The 20,850-nt window shown below is 47.1% G+C and overlaps 1 protein-coding gene and 1 long non-coding RNA gene across 6 annotated transcripts in view; one reads left to right on the plus strand and one right to left on the minus strand.

Moving 5' to 3' along the window:
* Positions 1–20,850, minus strand: part of Kcnj15 (potassium inwardly rectifying channel subfamily J member 15) — a 43,070-nt gene that overhangs the window by 13,171 nt on the left and 9,049 nt on the right. The window contains exon 1 of one of the 5 annotated variants that reach the window (XM_028879946.2): positions 6,767–6,873. The exons of the other annotated variants lie outside the window; for them this stretch is intronic. The gene's annotated coding sequence lies outside the window, so the exon portion shown is untranslated. Of the gene's footprint in view, positions 1–6,766; positions 6,874–20,850 lie in introns of those variants that run through there. 5 annotated transcript variants of the gene reach the window in all.
* On the plus strand, positions 1,475–2,512 carry LOC119088770. Its single transcript, XR_005092488.1, has 3 exons — positions 1,475–1,575; positions 1,733–1,895; positions 1,995–2,512. It is a non-coding gene; the product is annotated as an uncharacterized LOC119088770 (long non-coding RNA).

Raw genomic sequence — 20,850 nt, forward strand, 5'->3', positions numbered from 1 at the left:
ACGCCCTGCCAGGTCGTGTATATGTACCGTCTAGCATAGTTACTACTGTTACAACCACATTCCAGGTAAAGACCCTAGGTACGCGTCTGTGAGCCCTCTAACCCCTGGAGGGGGTCAGAAGAGGGAGACTGGCTTGTGTGGAGCCAGAAAGTCCAAAGGTCAAAGTTCCCAGGGGTGCCAGTGCTGCAAATCTTGAGGCCACACTTGGAGAACAGAGAATATGGGGGAGGCGAACACATGGTGGGGAACTGGCAGGGCACTGATGGGGCTCAGCATGCCATGTGGGACTGCCAGGAAGGGGCAGTTGTCCCGAAAATGTTCCTAGAGGACAGGAGCTCAAGTGGACTGCCTTAAAAGAAAATAAACAACAACGACACAGAGCTTGAAGAGCTTTGGGGAGCACTCCATTGAAAATTACTCCAAGTACCTCCCTTGCATGGCCACCATCCTTCTGTGGCCCTCAGGGCCACACTGGGTAACAACCCTGGAGGCCTGACATGCAGAGATTGCAGGACTCCAGAGATGGGTACACAAGCATCATCTGACTCAAGCATGGCACAGGCAAAGTAGCATTAAAGGCATCTGTGGAAGACTGGCTTGGATGTTTTGTTAGTTAAGACAGGCTGCTACAAGTCCTTAGTCAAGAATGATGCACAGTCACATAGAGATGTGCTTACCTCCGCATCCTTCGCTGCTCTGCCATATTGGGGCCAAGGGTTACCTCCTGTACCACAAGGGGTGTGTGTGGCAGTTACTCATACCACACCTGAGCACAAGAGTCCAGCCTTGATCTGACATTTGGGAGCATGTGAGGGGATGCTGATCTTGTCCAAACTGCCCAGATCTAAAAGAGGATCCCAGAGTGTGAAGGATTTGTTGAAGGTTCTTCAGCCAGCAACTAACTGGCTTAGGGTTGAAATACACTGTGCTTCTCAGGCCTTCCCATGAGCAGATGTCACTCCTGGTTAACATGACATGTCTCCAGATGAGCGGTCCACATCACTGAACACAGGAGGCCTTGAAGAGTGTGCACCCCTCAACTGTAGCATCGGCTTCCCTCAGGGAGCTCACCCTCCTCCCGTGGGTCCCACCCCTGAGCTAATAGGCCCAAACTTCTGGAAATGCTTCCCACGAACTTGAGCCTTAAAGGGAACTCAGTTTCCCAAAAGATTGCAGGCGTGGCTTGGTGACTTGGAGAAATTTATCCTTTACCCAGTGACACAGGGAAAGCAACAAATGTTGCTTCAGTGACTGATACCCAATATTGCATCCCGTGTAACCATGTCAGGAACCCATTTGCCTCTGTGGTCAAATATTTAGCTTTCTCCTTATGTCTTTGTTCCATAATTATTCTTTCAAATTCCATAAGTACTAAAAAAAAAATCGTTTTCCATCCTTAAATGTGGTTTGCATAGTTATACCCTTACTCCTCTATGCAGATTCCTTTTAATTTTTTTTTTTCATTCCATAGAACTTCAGCCTCTTCTCTCCCCAGCAGGGACAAGTCTGAACGGATACCATGTTCAGCAGAGGCTCATTTTCCATTTTTCCATGGCAAAGAATCTGAGCACTAGAGTAAGTCAGAGCTATCATTTGCTGTGTATTTTTGTAAAGACGGTTTAATTTTAGGCTTTTTATTTGCAGGAGAGCTAGCTAACCCAAATAAAACATTATACATCTGTCTGTTGTTACGAGTGACCAACTTCAGCTGAACATTCTTTCTTAATAACAGCAGGCTTTCTTATAGACTCGGAACGTGCAGCAACTAAGGGCAAGTGGAAATTTCCTTTGGTTTACCACCCTCCATCTCGCTTGCTCCAACATGTGGAGAACGTGGGTAATAAGCATACTCTCCCCTTTAATCACAGCATGGCTTGGACATGCATTGTTGTGAGGTGATTGGCGAAACAGGAAAATTTATGTCTGGCGGCAGGGAGGGGGGGGGAACCTAAGGCAAACAGTGTTGTGTTAACTTCCCAAAATATTCTCTTCAGGGAACGTGTTTCTCCAAGAGGCTCACACAGTCGGTCTCGCTGGCTACTCTGTCTGGATCAATTCAAACACGGAGAAGAAGATGGATTAAAACAGTGCTGTGTGGTGAAGGGAGGGGAAAGGCAGAACCTTGGGGACTGTTGGACTTGAGTGTGCCCGAGTACGGTGGAGGGGAAGGCCTTTGTTTTTGCGGACAGCCCTGGGGGGGAATCAGTATTTTATATCATGTATTTTAACGAAGCAGCAAACCGGGTGCAGTCCGGAGCTCGCAGGGAGGAAGCCAGCAAGTGTGAAGCAGACAAGGGGACGATTCTCCTCAGTTCTCAGCTCTCCTGATGATTCTGAAGGCGTTGGAGTGGGCTGTGCCGCCTCTCACCGTGCATCCTTACATAATTCACAACGCTTCAGACTGATTTCCCTAAAGCAATCCCCTTTGTGAAGCCCCTGGGTGGAGAGAACCTCTTACCACCCAGATGCATCTGTTCTTCTTTTAAGGTGATAAAGGCATAGAAACATAGGACGCATCTTGTCAATGTGGTGTCCTTTTCTTCTGACTTCAGCATACTTTTTCTTAAAAAAAAAATGGAGTTGTGATCTGAGTGATGACATGGTGATGAGTGGATTTCAGTGTGATTCACCTGCTATCGCGCCTCAAGTCCCCCCCCCCCTTGTTGATTTTCCTCCCTGTTATTATCCTAGTGGGAACCGTATTCCAGACAAAGGAAATGACTGACTCTTGCTTGGTTGGGAACCAAGTTATTTAGAAGCGGGACCCGTGTCAAAACGTTTCACAACCCAGTCTCGTTCTTGGTCCATGCTTTGACCACATGTCTGTGACACAGGAACTGGAACTCGCAGGTCTCGGGGGAGCACAGTTCATACCGACAGTCTAACATGGAGGAAGATGATAGGGACAGGGGTATGTCTGAACTGTTGGCTTCTTGTACACATAGTCATGTGTGAGCTCTGAGTGACAGGGTCGTTTTCCAATTTCAAAATGCCTTCATGTTCAATCAAAATCTTAGCCCTTTGGCAGTAAACTAACCTGCATCAGTAAACAGGGAACACAAGACACCGAAGCCATCTGTACTTAATTAGCTGGGGGGCGGTTGGCTCGATTTTGGTCATGTTAGGATTGCCAGATATGATACAAGATGCTCAGTTAAATTTGAATTTCAGATGGATAGCAAATACTTTTTGTTATAACTATGGTAATATTTAATATTTAATAATAATATGGATATACTAAAATTACTCATGGTTGATCTGAAATGCATGGATATGTGCTGCGTATAGACATAGAGATAGCACACAGGTGCTTATTTTTATTTGCTAAATCTCATATCCTTAGGGAAGAACAAATCTACTCTCCATAGTAGATCAGGAGGCCTAAACACGTAAGAACAAGGTTTTGTACATAGACCATCTTCTTGGAAAAACAGCATCCTGGTACTAGAAACTCTGAAAACAATTGCGGGCATTGTGGCACTGTGGGATCAGGATGCAGCCTTTTTCTGCATGGTTCTCAGAACAGCCTGCATGCTGGCAATCAAGTTTCTTTTGTTTGTTTTGGGGGTTGCAGGCATGTGCCACCATGCCAGGTTTCTGAGGTGCTAGGGACTGAACCTGGGACTATGCGCATGCTATGTAAGCATCCAACTGAGTCATGTTAACCAGCTCTGTTCTCATTTTTGACAATTTGGTTCAGGGGTTCTGAACCACATTTTTTTTTTGGGGGGGGGGATGTTTCGAAACAGGGTTTCTCTGTATAAGAGCCCTGGCTGTCCTGGAACTCAGTCTGCAGACCAGGCTGGCCTCGAACTCACAGAGATCCGCCTTCCTTTGTCTCCTGAGTGCTGGGATTAAGGTGTGCGCCATGGCGCCTGGTTCTGAACCACTTTTTGTATTATGGTCTTTTTTGGTGAGCTAGATAGACACATGATTACCTTCTTGGAATATAACATTTAAGTAGATAAAGGCACACCACGAAGATTACTAACAACAGCAGCACTGTTAAAACACATGCCTTACAATTCTGAGGTAAGTCACTGTGCAAAAGTCTATCTTCACAGTCATTAAGTAAAAGCTATTGTTCTGAAGTGCGGTGAACAGAGACGGTCGTTCAGAATCACTGGGAGCCAGCGGATGGTGGCGTGCGGCTGTCACTACAACAGGGCACTGTTGGGGCCAATGCAGCCTGAGTTTGCTGCACACTTGAGAGTGAAGGAGACAGCAGTTCTTGTGAAGTCACTGCAAACAAACAGCTCTCCTTCCTTTCCGCGTCTGAGACCCTCTCTAGTTCACCAGGCATGGTGGAGCTGGATTTAAATTAAGACATACATTCTAAATGCGACAATTCTGATAGTATCAGTCAGTCAACCTGTTCCAGCCTTCACGATTTACTTTTCCCAAAGACACAGACAGATATCTAATACAGTATTTATTTTATAGAAGTACGGCGTGAATCTTTGCTGCCAGGTGAGATGATGTGGCTTCAACCTGTGGGACCTACATTGTAGAAGGAGAGAACCAGCTCCTGACCTCCACACATGTGCTGTGGCACTTACACACACACACACACACACACATCATGAAATATAACAAAACCTTTATAAATAAATAAAAAACCAAAATTAATCCCACTTCCAACATGGACGTTACATCAACATGTTGGGCTCACACCCAAGAGAAGTGATCCAACACCCACTGCTCCAGAAGTCATGGCCCTCTTCCTTCTGACATGGGAACGAAGGAGGAAATGACAGAAGACAGCGGAGATACATACGTCATCATTGGTCTTCATAATGTTACGTGGTGTTTCTAAGAACCAGGGAGCTGTCGTTTTAAAGTACCACAGAGTCCTACACAGGTTTAGGTGACTATGGGTGCAGCCAAGCTCTTTCCAGGAAGGAGAAAGCATCCTCTTCCTGCAGAGCGCCCGCACACATGGGGCTGCCCTTCACAAATCTTCCAGTGGCTCTCACTGGCAGCCGGACAGATCCCAAGAAAACTTCAGAAGGCACTGTGCCTGCTGCTGCTCAGCCCTTGCTGATGCTCACTCTTCAGCTTTGCTCTCATTTGCCAGGATGAGCCTGGCTTCCAGCTTTGTGCTTGTCTCTTCCAGAATAGCTCAGTGCCCTCAGGGCTCCGTGTCTGGGAACACTTGATTCTTTCCTGAACGTTCTCCTTTCTTCTGCTGTTGGCTCATCCCACTTCTCCTTCAGAAGTCAAGTTGAGTATAACATCCTCTGTACTTAAAGATACATTGAGCATTGTAGTGTAAAGAAGGGCAGAGTACTCTGTTCCTATCGACACTAGCTGTGTGACTTTGGACAGATTCTTAGCCCTTTAAGACTTGGTGTCCTCAAGGACAGAATGGAGATCATGATAGTTCCTGTACCTCAGAGACAGTGAGAGGTTGAAATCTATCTGCCATACCAAGTTATCACAAGAGAATTGACTGTCACTTTTACAGACTCACAGTAAAAGAAACACACAGAAGACCACTGGCCAAAAGGAAATCACATTCACCCCAGAGGAAGTGTGGAGAATTCTATGTCTGCGAAGTTCTCAGAGGTCCACAAGAACCCATCATCTACAGCATCTAAAAACACACAGATCAAAACATATGACAGACTGAAAAGACATTTCAATTCTTCATTATTTGTTCATCTGCAGCAAGAACTTCCTGTGTACCCACTATGAGCTGAATGCTTTGTGGGACCCAGCAATGAATACAAGTCACTGTCTTTGTTCTCTAGCTTAGAAGGAGACAGGAAGTAAGGCCTTGCATAAGCCATTAGACCTCCATTCAAAGATGGACGTGGTTGTGCTGGGGAGGGAGTCGAGGCTGGAAGACAGGAAAGAGCACAGGCATAGGGTTTGTTCTAGTTTGCGGTTCCTAGAAAATTTTCCGAGGAGGAGTGAAGAAATGGAAGAACTTCCAGACAAGTGCGAACTGGGTGTCCATGGCAAAGCCCCTGGTAAATGAAGTTTGGCACCTTCCAGAAAAAGGGTGGGTCTCAGGGAGGGGAAAGGGTCCAGGTGAAAGTCAGGGCCTTCCAAGCTTCTTGAGGACTGTCATGTCTTCATCTTGGGAGAATGAGGAACTTCTCAAGTTTTAGTCAAAGGAAAGACAAGATTTAACATGCTCACCAGGTGATTGCTTTTGAAACCATGGAGAATGGTCTGGCAAACCTAGATACTGACATCCTAATTGATTAGCACTTCCAGTAATTCAAGCTGAAATGACCGATGTATAGACCAGGCTGATGCTAGCTGCTTGGGAGAAATGAGAACCTGTGAGCTGTGGGTTCCCATAGAGTCAGGGGGTGATTGGGGCACAGCTGGGGGGCACAGAATGAGGAAGATGAGGCCTCAGAGATGATGGGATAGCTGATATCGGGATAGCTGGTATCAAACTGACAAAGTGGACCAGGCTAGCCTTAACTCGTAGTCATCCCCCTGCCTCTATATCCCCAGTGCTGGGGTGACAGGCACGCACCACTGCGTCTGGTTCTAATATGTCTTATAAAAAGCAATCGGGAAGGCTGAATACACAGTGTGCTCGCTCGCTCGCTCTCTGCCTCTCCAGGTAAGATTAAAGTGAGATGGATTTACGACGCCAACAGCACTCATCTCTTCAAAGGAAACACAATTAGAAAGGATTTCCAACCAGACTTTCCATTTTATGCCGTTAATCTGAAAATTCAATTTCCCCGGCACGGCTCATTCTCAGTCTGTCCAGATATTACTGTAAACGAGATGTACTTACAGTGTCCAGCTGAGAAACTTTCCACACCATGCTATGGCCAAATCTGTGGAATCATTTACTCTCAGACATGTTCCAGTTGTTCACGTCCAAGAGCTTAGTTTGCAGTGAGCAGCGAGGACTATTATTTTATGTTAGCTTAAGGCATCCTCTGATTGGCTCAGGAGTCTGCACTTGGCCCAGAGGCCTTGCTGATAAAGCAGATTCCTGCTCCAGGCCTTTGCTCAGGCAGGTCGGTTACTCCAGAGATCTTTCTGCTTCTTGCAAACTCCTATTCATTCCTCACAGCCCAGCGGAAACAACGCTCCTGATTCTAGGCAGACTTTCTCTTGTTCCTGTTCTTGGCCTTTGCCTGTTGTCAGTACCTCGTGAGGGCTTCACTCTGCTGCTGTAGAACTCTGCTCTGGAATGTTCTTTTACACTAAAAGATGGGTTCTGGATGGGTGGGGGTTCAGTTCATCTTGTGTGTGTGTGTGTGTGTGTGTGTGTGTGTGTGTGTGTGTGTGTACATGCAGGTGTGCGGGTGCACGTGTGTGCATGTGTGTATGAAGTCCAAAGGTTGATGTGTGTGTCTTCCTCGATCACTGCTTGTCTTATCTCTTGATACAGAGTCTCCCCCTGAACCTGGAAGCACACTGCTGAGTCAGTCTCTGAGCTGGTCAGCAGGCCCCGGGATTCACCCGTCTCTACCGCCCAGCACCGGAATTATAGATGCAGATCATTAGCCCAGCTTGCTTTTATGTGGGATCAAATTCAGGTGTTTGTGCGTGTGTCACAAACACTTTGTTGAGAGAGACCTCTACCTAGTCCTTAATCCCTTTTCAAATCACTAATGCTAAAGATAAAACTTGACACATGAGTGATTTAACATTTAAGGGGAGACCAAGGTGGGCAGAGCTGCTGTCTGAGTGAACTCAAGAGATCCCTGGTTCATAACAGGAACCATACCCAGTGTTCCAGCTCAGTGAGAACATGGATCCATCCACAGCTAAGCACACAGGGGACCCTTCACTGTCTGGAATGATCAACCAGAAACAAAGATCTAGATTTCATACACTGAGTGACAGCGCAAGCACATGCTTGGAGAGAAAATTATTTGTATATTCCTCCAATTGATTGGCATAAGTGCATCCCGCTTAGCCTGATAAGTCTCCCGATTTGTGTTCCATGAAGAGCACATACATAGAGTGTCAATCTGTGTATCCATAGGGCTGGGGTTCTACTTTGTGCTCTGCCCGCTTAGCCCAGGTGTCTCTAGCATGGAGAAGTGGAATGCAGCTGGATATAGAGATGAATAGCAGAGTGACTCCTACTCAGTCTTTAGTCCTTTAAATGCTCATACATCATAAGTAGTTTTAAGTGGACATACAAGTCCATTAAGATAAGAATCTTCATATATCGTGTATGTGAATCCCAAATCTTGGCCAGGGGAGATGAATGATGATAAATATTTCAATCATGTGTGTATGTGCATTTAATATTTTTTGAGACAGGGTCTAGCTGTGCAGCATACAGTGTCCTGGAACTGAAATCACGGTGTCCCTCCTGCCTCTGACTTCTGAATACTGGGATTATAGTCATGAGCCACCAAGCCTGGTGAATCCATTGCTTTAGAGACAAATGGTCACACAAAAAATATGCACACATTTCCTGGGAATCCCTTAGCATGAAAATTCTTATTCAGAATTTCTTGGCTGATGTCTGAGGAGCTTCGGCTCCCACTGACCCCATGTGATGCCAACTAGGGCTGAAGGGCCACAGCTCACACGTGAGCCTAGGTCCCCATCTGAACCACAGCACACATGACACAGGAAGGAACCTGAGTGGCTGACTTCCCATTCCTCCTGTGGGTGGCAGATACTAGTGTCACCCCAAGCACAAAAGGGAAGGTAGTTCAACCCATAAATCACGGCACAGAGACACAGAGGTTGGCTCTGCCACAGATCCCTATAAGGAAGGGCCTTGAGGGAAATCTGCTTGAACAGAAGGTTTTCCCTCTGGAGAATGTTAAGGCTGAAAGCATCATTTGTATATCACTGTGCAGTGTTATATAAGGATCCTGTAGTCAGCAACTCCTTCCCAGGGCCGGCTCTAATGTAAAAGCTTTCCCGCTGGGAAACATAGATGGAGACTGAGGTCTTGACCTCTCCTGGTCACGCAGCTCCTGTGGGGATCACACCAAGCTGCGAGTGCTGAGTCAGGACAGGCAGCTCTGGTTCAGTCACTCTGACTAGTGCTGGCTGCAGAAGTCACCAGATGAGACTCACACTGTGAGGGAGGGAAGACAGGTCCTCTTCATCCAATATGAGAGGAGAAGCATCACACACACACACACACACACACACACACACACACACACACACACACACACACACGCACGCATGCACATGCACACACACACACACAGACCCAACATCACAGACTAAATGAATCAACTCTCAATTCACGTTTGTGTGCCCTATGACAGCTTCCCAAAGATTACTTTTGTTTTGTTTTGTATGTATGCATTTTGCAAAAGCAGTTGAAAAGGAGATTTGTTCTCGTGCATGTGTGTGCATGCGTGCGTGCGTGCGTGCGTGCGTGCGTGCGTGTGTGTGTGTGTGTGTGTGTGTGTTTACGTGTGTGGGGATGCATGTGCACTTGTGTGCGGGTATACATGGAGACCAGAGGACAACATTGATCATTGCTCCTCAGGTGCCATGTACCTTGGTTTTTAAGACAAGATTTCTCAGTGGTCTAGAGCTTGACAAATAGACGAGGTGGGTTACACAGAGATACCCAGGCATGCCCCTGTCTCTGCTTTCCCACTGTGAGACTGAATGAGCCACTACACCTGCTTTCTTAGGTGTTTCTGGAAGATCAAACTCAGGTCTTTATGCTTGCGAGGCAAACACTTAAGCAACTGAGCTATTGCTCTAGACCTGGAAATGAATTTTTAAATAATGTAGATGCTCTACTGTGGAACTGGATGTAGTGGAAAATGAAACAATATGGGAGTGAGTACCACCAAAGTTGGGTCCACAGCTCACAGAAGCTGAAACAAAGCAGAAGAGTGCCACCCTCCAATCATTCGGTGTCTGGGAAGATGATATTAAGACGGAAGAAGACCATGAGTGATGGAAGTGGCTGAAGAACATAATGTTTACTGGTTGAAACGAGTTTACTCTTATAAAAGCTAGTTGGTCAGTGCCCATATTCTTGCTTGGATCTGCAGACGAGAGCTCCCACTTTGGAGGTGGATCTGGGCATGGGACTGTGGTTGGCAATCCTTGGCAATGCCTTCACAATGGTTCTGGTGGCCCCACTTCTTCCAGTTGGTTTTGTCATTGCTAGACCAACAGACTAGATGAGATGAGATGAAAATAAAACCTAAGATGCCTGTCTTGGGGCTGTGAGGACTACCAGTAAGGGAAAAGGAGGACTCGTGGGCCTTCCGTAGGACACTCAACAGAGGTTCCATCTCACGGACTCTCAGCTCTGGGCCCCCTCCCGTCCTGAGGGAGCTGTTTCACTTTCTCTGCAGATCAGTCTTCTGTCTTTTCCAGCTGCTTATTCTTAGTTTGCTTCACAGCATGAACTTGGCCATCCCCCAGACAACTGCCAGCACTCCTTCACAGTTCTGCAACTTCCAGTCATCTCTGGTTGTGTTAGTTCTGGTGAAACTCCAACAGGCTCATACCTGAGGTCCTTGTCTCAAATCATCTTCCTTCTAGAATGTTCTGCATAGTGGAACTGCAGTGATCCCTCTAGAGCCCACAAATGTCTAGGTTAGGGCTGGTAGTTGACACTTCACTCTTGACCTTTTGAACATGGATCTATAGCTGGCCCTGCTCTCCTGGCTTTGCTGCTAGAAAATAGTTGTACTAGTTTGTTAAAGGAATTATAACAAAGAAAAAACATAGGCTAAGGATAGAAGGAAGGACTTTATCCTCAGCACATAGTATAAGGAGAAGATTCAAGGAGAACAATGCTCAGGCTGTGTGGGCCAAAGATTGGCATCTATGAGCTGGGGGAGGCTCCAGCCTTCGGCAGGGTGTGGTTATACCTCTCTTCACTAGCACAGATTTCCCACAGGGCTTGGCGTGTGGGGCACATTCAAATTTTGCATTTTGAAACTTTCTACACTTTTAAACATTTTTAAGTCCCCAGTTAGTAGGTTCTTCTGATGCAAAACCCATCACTTTGTACTTTGATGACAATAGCCTCTCACTTGAGGTTCCTGTCTCAAGTTATCTTCCTTTAAGAATGTTCTGCATTCTGCAGCTTCACTGGTCCTCGTAAAGCCATCGGCTGTCCAGCTCAGCAACATCCGCCATCTGCCAATCAAAACCTCACTCCTGGGCTTTTGAACATGGATATAAGACCCCATCTGCTGGCCTTGGCACCAACCATTCCTCAGCCCTCTCCCTACACAAGCTGAGTGACTCACAGCTGTCCCGATGAGCTGGCCCTGTTGACTGACAATGCCTCTCACCCTTTCACCATGGTCTCCCTTCTGCAAAGCCCTCCTCCTTCCTGCCCCGCCCCTGATTTTTTCAGATTCTGTTTTGAGACACTGATCTTTCTAGGCAGGTGCTTTCCTTAGTTGTGGTGGTGTGTTCAATGCCTTCCCTCCATGTTTGACTGTGCTTTTATCTTCAAGAACCCTCAGCTCAGCACGTGGAATTGCTTGCTTCCATGACTATATAGAATAAGGTAATTAGCAACCTGAGAGGTGAGAATGTACATGCGTCCAGCACTGTGTTGACAGTGTAGATTCTTCTAACGCCAAATTTCAGAACGACTGGTAAAACTCTGATAAAAATACATAAATGGAGGCCCAGATAAACTTAAGAGTTGACCTGAGATCATGCCTAGACCATGGTCTGTTTGTCTCCAAAGCCAGCCCTACCTCCACCATAGCTCAGAGTTTCTCGCTGGAGTGTCAACAACTTATACTATATGTGCCTGGGCCCAGAACACAGCAGGGCTGTAGTGTATGTAGAGTGTGTGCATGAATGAATAAAAGGAAAGGGAACTTGAACTTGCCAGTTGTGAAGTAGTAGCTCAGAGTCTCATAATGAATGTGTCTACTACATATCAGCTACAGTTAGGAGCTGAGTCAAGGGAACGACTGATATCTGTTTCTGTACCATACATACTCTTTGCTGATGGAAGATGTCAGCATTCCCTGGAGGCTACGGTGTGAAGTCACCAAAGGGGAAGTCATCAACCTTTCCCTTGAACCTACTATTGTTCCATGTTCTTTGAACGGCCCCGTGGTCATGCAAGCCAGAAGCAGGAGTTCATCTTCATCTCCCCTCCTTAGGGCCCATAGCCCTGTCATCTTGTTTTACCTCCTGTGCAATCTTGTTCCCATCCCTGATTCTCTGTTCTTTTGAAACTATCCTGGTGCAGACCCCATGTGTCTTCTCTGCTAATTATTTTAGCATGTTGGCTGCTATTCCTCTGGCTTCTACTGACCCTCTTCATGCCATCCCCCTTTTATAGTCAATTTTTCTAAAATGCAAAAAACGGTTTTTCAAAAATGAGAACCTCTGTGTGGATAAGGACCTGTAGCCTCCCATCCCAGTCTACCCTGGTTCAGCCTCATTGTTCCTCATATCCTATTTTATGAACTCTCAACTTCTGCACCCATATTACAGATCTCTTTCATCTAGCCCCCTACCATTTTGGCCATATCTCTGGAGTTGCTTCTCACAGTCCAAGTCACCTTGTCTCTTTCAACCTGTTACGTCGCCTACTGTCTTCCCTGTGTGAAATGACAACCATGCTGATATCAAGTCCCTTCCAGCTGTCATTGGTGCTTGTTCCCCTGACTCCCAGCGCAGACTCAGTGAAGAGTTCTCTCTCCCATTCACCACCAGGGAGTGTGACATCACCACCATCACTCCCGCAGCCTAATGCTCTAGGGCTTTGTGCTCCTCCCTTTTGGATGACAGGGGACCCACCCTTCAAGGACATGGGTTAGGCTGAGTTCACCCTGTGCTCTCAGTAGCAGACCCTGGCATAGGATTGGTCTCTCCAAAACTGTTTTTATGACTCATGACTCTAGAAATGTGTCAACACATGAACCAGGAAATGGATTATTAGTCAATTCATAAGATGAAACATAAATTACCATCAAAAGCATGACAAAGAACACACGAGTGGTTCCTATGCCCTTATCACTGCATGCAAAGTTTTCTAAATTTCTGACTTTGAAATGTCCTGTGCTTGCACATTGCTATGTCTCTCTGAGAAATGAGTTTTCGTGGTGCCAGTATCCTCTGAATTAAGAAGCATGTATTTTTATCCATCTTGACTCAGACACTCTTGAAAGTGTCACTGGTGTTCTGAGAGTGCGAGCACAGCAACATTTAGAGGCAGCTTCTCTCCTAAGAATGTTGTCCTTTCTTAGGCTGTGTTTGATCAGGGGTTTTGGCTGAGGAAAGCATCAGCCTTTACATGCACACCAGCTCATCATTCACTTACTTTGCATGCCCCCATTGAAAAGCACATCTACAGAAAATTAGCACCGAAAACACTGCTACACTCATAGGCGACCGTTAAAATAGCCTTATCAATAACACTTTTAAGAAGCCCAAGAGTTCAACTTGGGAATCGTGTCAAGGTCAAGGGAGAAGGAGGGAAGGCCTGTGGGTCTGTTGGGTGGGTTTCTCTTAATGCTCCTCTATCCACCTAAGTATCACTTTTCATCTCCAGTATTTATTCCCTAATGTCAAGGGGGGGTTGACTTCTTAGTCGCTAGAAATGGGACCTAGTTTTAAATTTTTGGTTGTGAGCCTAGCCTTTAATGGCTGAGCCATCTCTCCAGCCCAGGACCTAGTTTAAATGTGCTATTCTCATTCTCACTTTAAAAACACTGCAGGAAGGTAGGGGGTGGTAGAAATCGGATAATGATTTAGGACTGCAAATTATGATATGAATCTTTGATTTGAGCCTTGGTGGAACCTCTTACTCCTGCCTTAAACTCTGAACTATGGTGCTATTTTCTCAGAAATTCCATTCTTTCCCAGTTAGGCCTCACTCCAAAACATTATTATTTTGTTTGCTCATTCATTCTACAAGCATTTAACAGTTTTTGGTCTTTCAAGTACTTAAAGATGAATATGATAAGGTTCAAACACTCAAACATACATCATCAGGTAGAGGAGATGCCCTGTATGACATTGTTTTTATACCTAGCACAACAGACCCTCCATGTCTAAATAGTTGCCATTTACTCATGGATGCTTATCCATTTCTATGATAAAATTCAGCATTCCCTGTTTCACGTGTCTCACTTATTTCAGAAGGTTGTGAAAAGGGATAATGACCTGGTCTTCACCTCCACATTGCCTATATCTGACACAGAGTTGGCTGTGTATGCTTGAATGAATGTCATCAGTGGAGAAGAGTGGGGATTTCCAGGAGAAAGTCAGATTTGTTTCAACTCAAAGAGTCAAAGAAGGGTATGCAAACTTCTTACAGCAAAGAAGAAACAGGAGAAAGAGCCTTGCCACAAGGGAGAGATCACCCAGGCAAACATTTGGGTTGGTGAAGAATGTGCAGTGTTCTCCATTGGCTGGTAAGGGTGCTCATTAGACACCAGCACAAGCCAATCAAATCAGAATCCCCTGGAGGGAGCATGTGGTTGGACCTGAGTCTTGCTCATTTCTTTTTTCAAAGCTCTTATTTGTTTCTAATGTGCATCCATGCTTGAGAATCACTGGGGTACCACAAGCAAAGGTAGAACAAGGCCAGGTTATGGGCATGGCACACTAGTAATGGCCTTTCTAAGGAGACGGGGGCCAGGCTGGGGAGTTTGATCGTTCAACAGGCAGGAAGAATGGTTTTCACAGCTAGGGGGACTGAGGGCCAGGAGAGTGCCCTTGGAAGATCATCTGGAGGATTCTGAACTTGGATGAACAGTGCAGGAGCCCAGGTAGACCCTCCCCTTGGTTTGCCATCAGGTAAAATTCACACAGAATATTATACATGAAGAGGTGATGGGTGACTGGAAGTGGGAAGGATTCTGGACTTGTTGATTCGATGGAGAAACTGGGAAGGAACACAGAGAAAGGGTACTGAAGGTGAGACAAGCCCAGTGATCAGCTGTACCAACAGGAAGGAGAGCTATCCAGAATGGGACCAGAACAGAAGCCACCAGATGGTTAGAAAGTTTACCCAAATAGTTAACTAAGAAGGCTACTTGGCTGAGGGTTTGATGGAAGACAAAGAAGCACTAATGCTCACAGAGGTAAGGGTTAGAGAGGAAGAGTCACCTGCTTCAGAGAACAAACCCACTACGTGCACAGTGGTGTACAGCTTAGACACTGGCAGATGTTTGCTCTCGTGGGGTTTCTGCTCATGTGAAATGATGGGATCACATTGAAGAGAAATGGGGATGGGTTGTAGCTCAACTAGTGGAATCCTAACCCAGTGTAACCAAGTCCTGGCTTCCCTTCCTAGTGCCACAGAAACTGGGCTTCGTAGCGTGTCTCTGGTTCTGGAACGTGAGTGGCGGAGGGAAGAAGTTCAGAGGTTCAACGTCATCCTTGACTACATAGCTAATTTGAAGCCAGCCGAGGCTACTTGAGATCCTGCCCAGAAAAAAACAAGGAGGACAACAACTCCCACTCAAGGGTATGAACACAGGTACTTTGGTGGAAGAGGGCCAAGGGAACCAGGACACTGGACAAACTTAGGCTGCCCCCTGAATCACAGGTAGGAGGCAACAAGTGTGCAGAAAGCCTTTGGCCAAGATCAGGGTCTTGTAATGGTCCCAAGCGTGAACTTGAGTTTTGTTTCACCTGTTATACTTCACAGATACTGAGGAGCCTGAAAATGCTGGCTGAGTATGGAAGAAATGAGTCACTCTGACTGCAGGCCCCAAAAGGTCACCGCAGCAGGAGATTGCAAGCCCCACGTTAGAAACATAAACACTTGCAAGCCACAGAAGGTGGATTCTTAGGGTCATAGCTCACTCGTCAGCTTGTGCAATCTCTAAACTAACGGAACACTCGGAAGAGCCCGCTGGCTCTGCTATCTGGCTGGAGAAGAGCTGTAATTTAGCATCACTGGCTATCAATTAGCCCCGTTTTTCTCATCTGTAAAATGAGAGGTTTGGGTGAAATGACCTCAGGGTTCTCTTCCAGCCTGGTGAACGGTGAAGGTGAAAAGTCTGAGTGTCCACTGGCATCTTTAATGGTTGTTTCGAATGTTTAGCTATCCATATTCAAAAATGCAGTGCCAGACCTATACCGTCAAAGCTCTGGGTTTTAGGAACCTACCTGATTTTAAAAGAAATTGCCCTCTGAAAATACACAATCTAAATTCTGCTGGGAGGAATCTCCAGGGGTCTGGAGAATTGTTCCTGGTAATTGGTAGACAGTGGATTGGACATTGACACAGGCCATCTAGAAAATGATTAAGAATGTTTTAAGTCCCCGGTACTTGCAAAGTGGCTGATTGCTTGATGAAAATTGAGAGCAAATAGGGCTTCTCTAGAGTTAGGACGCTATGGTAATGTGCCTCTTCCCCAGGGGCTCAGATGGACTCAGAGCAATACACAGACCTCCTCTTTTATCCCTCTCAAATATTGGAAATAAGGGCTGGAGAGATGGCCTGGCAATTAAGAGCATTGGCTGCCCTTCTAGAGAACACAGGTTCAATTCCAATTATTAAACCCATGTGGTAGCTGATAATTGTGAGTGCTTTCATTTCAAGTGGATCCAGCACTCTCTTCTGGCCTCCATTGGCACCGCACACACATGGTGCACAGACACACGTTCAGGCAAGAAACCTGTCTTAGGGTTTCTATCGCTGTGAAGAGACGCCATGACCACGGCAACTCTTACAAAGGAGAACATTTAATTGGGGTAGCTTACAGTTCAGAAGTTCAGTCCATTATCATCATGGTGGGACATGGCAGTGTGCAGGCAGACATGGTGCTGGAGAGGTAGCTAAGAGTGTGCAGGCAACAGGAAGTGGTTGAGACACTGGACCTGGCCTGAGCAAATATGAGACCTCAAAGCCTACCTCCACAGTGACACGCTTCCTCCAACAAAGTCGCATCTCCTAATAGTGCCGCTCCCTCTGGGGGCCGTTTCCTTTCCAACCATCACAAAACCCAAGCACATAGAATAAAATATCTTTATAAAAGCTAAAATAGGAAATAAAACCTAACCAGGCTCTCATGAGCTCTACACGTCTAGTCCCACAGTGTCCTGCATGGATAGCACACAGGCAGTTTGCATGGAATGACAGCTGCTAAGGATTATGGATATTGAGGTATAAACAGCACATTGTAGAGAGCTGCCTAGCTCATGCTTATGGACCTGCTTTCTAGGGCCACCTAGCAGCTCACTCCACTTCAGCGAAAGTGAACCTTCTCCACTACACTGTCTCCAAAGGATGGAGCAGAAGGAAAGCCAGACTTGTCCAGAGTCACTGCCCCAGCCGCTCCCCAGTAGGTCTCTCCATTTTTAGGATGACCCAGCCAGCAGGTGGCCTTCCGTTCCTGCTTCCAGGTTTCTGTCTTAGCTTCCCTTCATGACGGATGATCTGTAAGCCAAATAAACCTGTTGGTAACCATGGATCCCCACCTAACTCTGACGCAGAGCTGGGCCCTGCAAAGGATAGCAGGCCCTGTGGTTGCCAAGCACAAGATGTCGTCAGTCCTCTAGGGACTTGTCGTCTCCTGAGCATGCAAAGGTATCTACCCCAAACACACACTCAGATGCAGACCAGTGACCACTAGTCACAGATACATCACAGACATATTGAGATCTTGCTTCGGCCTCGAGAAGATGAAGTTTGGGGAATGCGGACTTGGCCATGCTTTATGGGGCTGAAAAATCGGAGTCTGGGGGATTCAGAGTCTTGGGGAAATGGATAATGAGGTGCTAATAGGAAAAGCAAAGACTGACTTTCCCAGAAGGGGAATTGCAATGAGATGAGGAAGAACCCTTTAGCAACTGAGTAGGACCTCACAGGGAGAGGTGGGACCAGTGTGAGGGTGAGCTGAAGGGCCAGCTTCCCCTTCCCCATGCTCCCAGCCACTTAGGCTACAATGGTAGGTGCCTTGAATGCTCAGGTTCAAGGGATGCGTCTACGCTGTTGGTGGTTAGCCTCCTTCTGATTCCCAGGGTAGCAGAGAGGCTCCTGGAGAGCCGGAGGTACGTGGTGTTCTTGCTCCTCATTTCTAACAGCCTTGAGGTTTCTCTCCATCCCAGTGCGAACAGAATGCAGCCAGTTTATAGTTTATGGGGGTTTCCTGCACACCCATCTCTGTTTTCCACTGAGGTCTGTGCTTTTTCCTAGACCCACCCGGATTCCAGAGCACGGCTCACTTGCGTGCCAAGTTCAGACTTTTACTCTTTGTCACTCCTTTCTCCAACTAAAACACAGGCGTGTTACCTTCCAAAGGCATCTGTGTATTCTTCACAGACAAGAAAGAAGGCTCCCGAAGAATTAGAAGAACAATAGCTAACCCATCTTTGCATGGAAAACAACAGTGCTTCCAGAAAGAAGCCAGCTAATCAGTTCTCTCCCATCTCGAGTCTTGTTTGTCAGTTTCGGTGGCGATGTGGCCATGATACCTTGTGTGTGTGTGTGACACACTTGGGTGTCCTTCCTCAAATTATTATCATTTGAAACAGGGTCTCCCATTGTTTTAACATGGATTCTGAGGGTAAAACTTAGGTCTTCATGGTGCAAGGTATGCACTTTACCAAAAAGCCATGTCCCCAGCCCTGTGATACCCTTTATAAATTAAAGATACTTCTTAAACATTTTGTAAGCGTAATAATTTAGGATTTCTTTGTGTAATTTTTTTTTTAAGTCAGAACTGTTTAATAAGGGACTTGGGTCCTAGGAGGGGGGAAGTTAGCAATTATCTTTCTGGTCATGTGAGGACATTTGTTCCCTATCAGTTCATATAACACAAGACTGTGGCTACCAACACTTTCAACTAAAATCATCCCATGCGCCTCTCGTCACCCCTGTGCTGGGCATTTCTCTGGGATTTTCCAGTAGGGAAAGGTAGATAGCTCACCCCGATGAAGCTGCCTCCGTGAGTGGAGACCCATCCAGGCCTTCTTTCTCCAACTCATACCTTTTCTCTGAAACTAACCCAAGGAGCGAGCATGCACTCTGCTTGCTGGGAAAGGAAGAAGATGAGGGTAAAGGGAAGGGTGGGGCCCAGACTGCTGAGGGAAACCCATCCTCGTGGACCACTTCCACCATGTCTGAAACACCTGTCTGGTGCCTGCAGGGCTGACACCTGGAATTCACATCAGGGATGCCTGGACTCCAGGGGCCAGAAACCACATGGGGCCAGGCTGCCTGTCTCATCAGAGTGACCCTCAGCAGTTCCTCCTCCACATGCTAGGTAGGGGCCTGCCTCTCTCTCATCTCTCCACCTCTCTCTCATCTCTCCACCTCTCTCTCATCTCTCCACCTCTCTCTCATCTCTCCACCTCACTCTCATCTCTTCACCTCTCATCTCTCCACCTCTCTCTCATCTCTTTATCTCCCTCTCATCTCTCCACCTCTCTCTCATCTCTTTATCTCTCTTTCATCTCTCCACCTCTCATCTCTCCACCTCTCTCTCATCTCTTCACCTCACTCTCTCATCTTTTTACCTCTCTCTCTCTCATCTCTGCACCTCACTTTCTCCCATCTCTCCACCTCTCTCTCCACCTCTCTCTCCCATCTTTCCACCTCTCCCATCTCTCCACCTCTCTCTCTTCTCTCCACCTCTCCAATCTCATCTCTTCATAATTCTAGACACGCTTATCATGCCTTTGTGTTCTCTGTCCTGTCACACAAACGTCCAGAGTGTTTCTGTCCCTTCCTTCCCCCTGTCTTTCTTGCTTCCCTTCCTTCAGGTGCCCATCAGCATGTGGCCCGGGCACACCGTGAACCTACAGACCTGTCTCTGTCTCCCAAGAGCTGGGGAAGGCTCTGGACCACACCTGGACCTGATTCCACTCTTTCTAAAACAAACAAGCTGCGATGACTTTTTCAAGCGACGGATGGACTACCACTTCTGCGGTTCTGCATTGTCTCAGCACGGTTCCGAAAACCCCGAAGACAGACCCGGAAACAGGAACTGGGAGCGGTAAGAAGGCCCAGGGCCCACGGGAAATTGGCATGGCTTTCTTGTTCGCGCTGCCTTGGCATTACTGACTTTCAGGTCCTGTCTGTGTTCCAAGGTCTCAGATCTTATGAAAGAATTGACATGAAAGGCCTTGCTTTGATCTCGGCAGTAATTAGCAAATTTGGACCCGGCAGTACCTTTCCTCGTCCTTTTTGTTTTGTTTTTTAGTTTATTGGAAACGCGTTCAAGAACGGGCTTGTAGTTTGTTCGATGTCCTGGAAAACTGAAGCACATCCCTGGCAAAAGCCAGGGACTCACTCATTTCTCCCGGGCGGCGCCTTTCCCAAGTCAACTGCCCCTCCTGGAGTCTGCAACTAAGAATTGCCCTCTGTCCCTGCTCCCTGACCCTCTGTCCCTGCTCCCCTGACCCTCTGTCCCTGCTCCCCTGACCCTCTGTCCCCGCTCTCCTCACCCTCTGTCCCCGCTCTCCTCACCCTCTGTTCCTGCTCCCCTGACCCTCTGTCCCTGCTTCCCTCACCCTCTGTCCAATGCTCCCCTGACCTCCATGGGGCTGGTGATAAGGTTCCCTGTTCGGGTTGGAGGTGCTCAGCCTGGTGTCCAGTCTTCTGTGTGTGGTAAGTCTGTCAGGCACGCTAACTGTAGCATCTCTTTCCTGCCCCTTCCCCACAACAAACCCAAACCCTGGGCACATGGCAGCCACCCTGCACTGCCTGGCTGGCCTTATTTCATTCCCATTGCTCTCTGGCCTCTGATGGCGCCTTCCTACCTTCACTTTTGGAGTTCATTCTGTTCTTCGTGGCTTGCCTCAAATGCCCTAGTACCTTGCCCATAATCTTCCCCCTTGACTTTCCCCAGCCCTCTGCAAAGGTCCCTCATTCAGTTCTCATGTTCTGCCAGGGACCACAGGTGTTCCCAGGCCTGGGTGTCTGTGCTTCTCCCATCCCCCTCCCACCCACACCTGCCCTCAGCAACAGCCAGA

Source organism: Peromyscus leucopus, chromosome 12 (genome assembly GCF_004664715.2).
Source record: "Peromyscus leucopus breed LL Stock chromosome 12, UCI_PerLeu_2.1, whole genome shotgun sequence".
In the NCBI taxonomy this organism is placed as follows: domain Eukaryota; kingdom Metazoa; phylum Chordata; class Mammalia; order Rodentia; family Cricetidae; genus Peromyscus; species Peromyscus leucopus.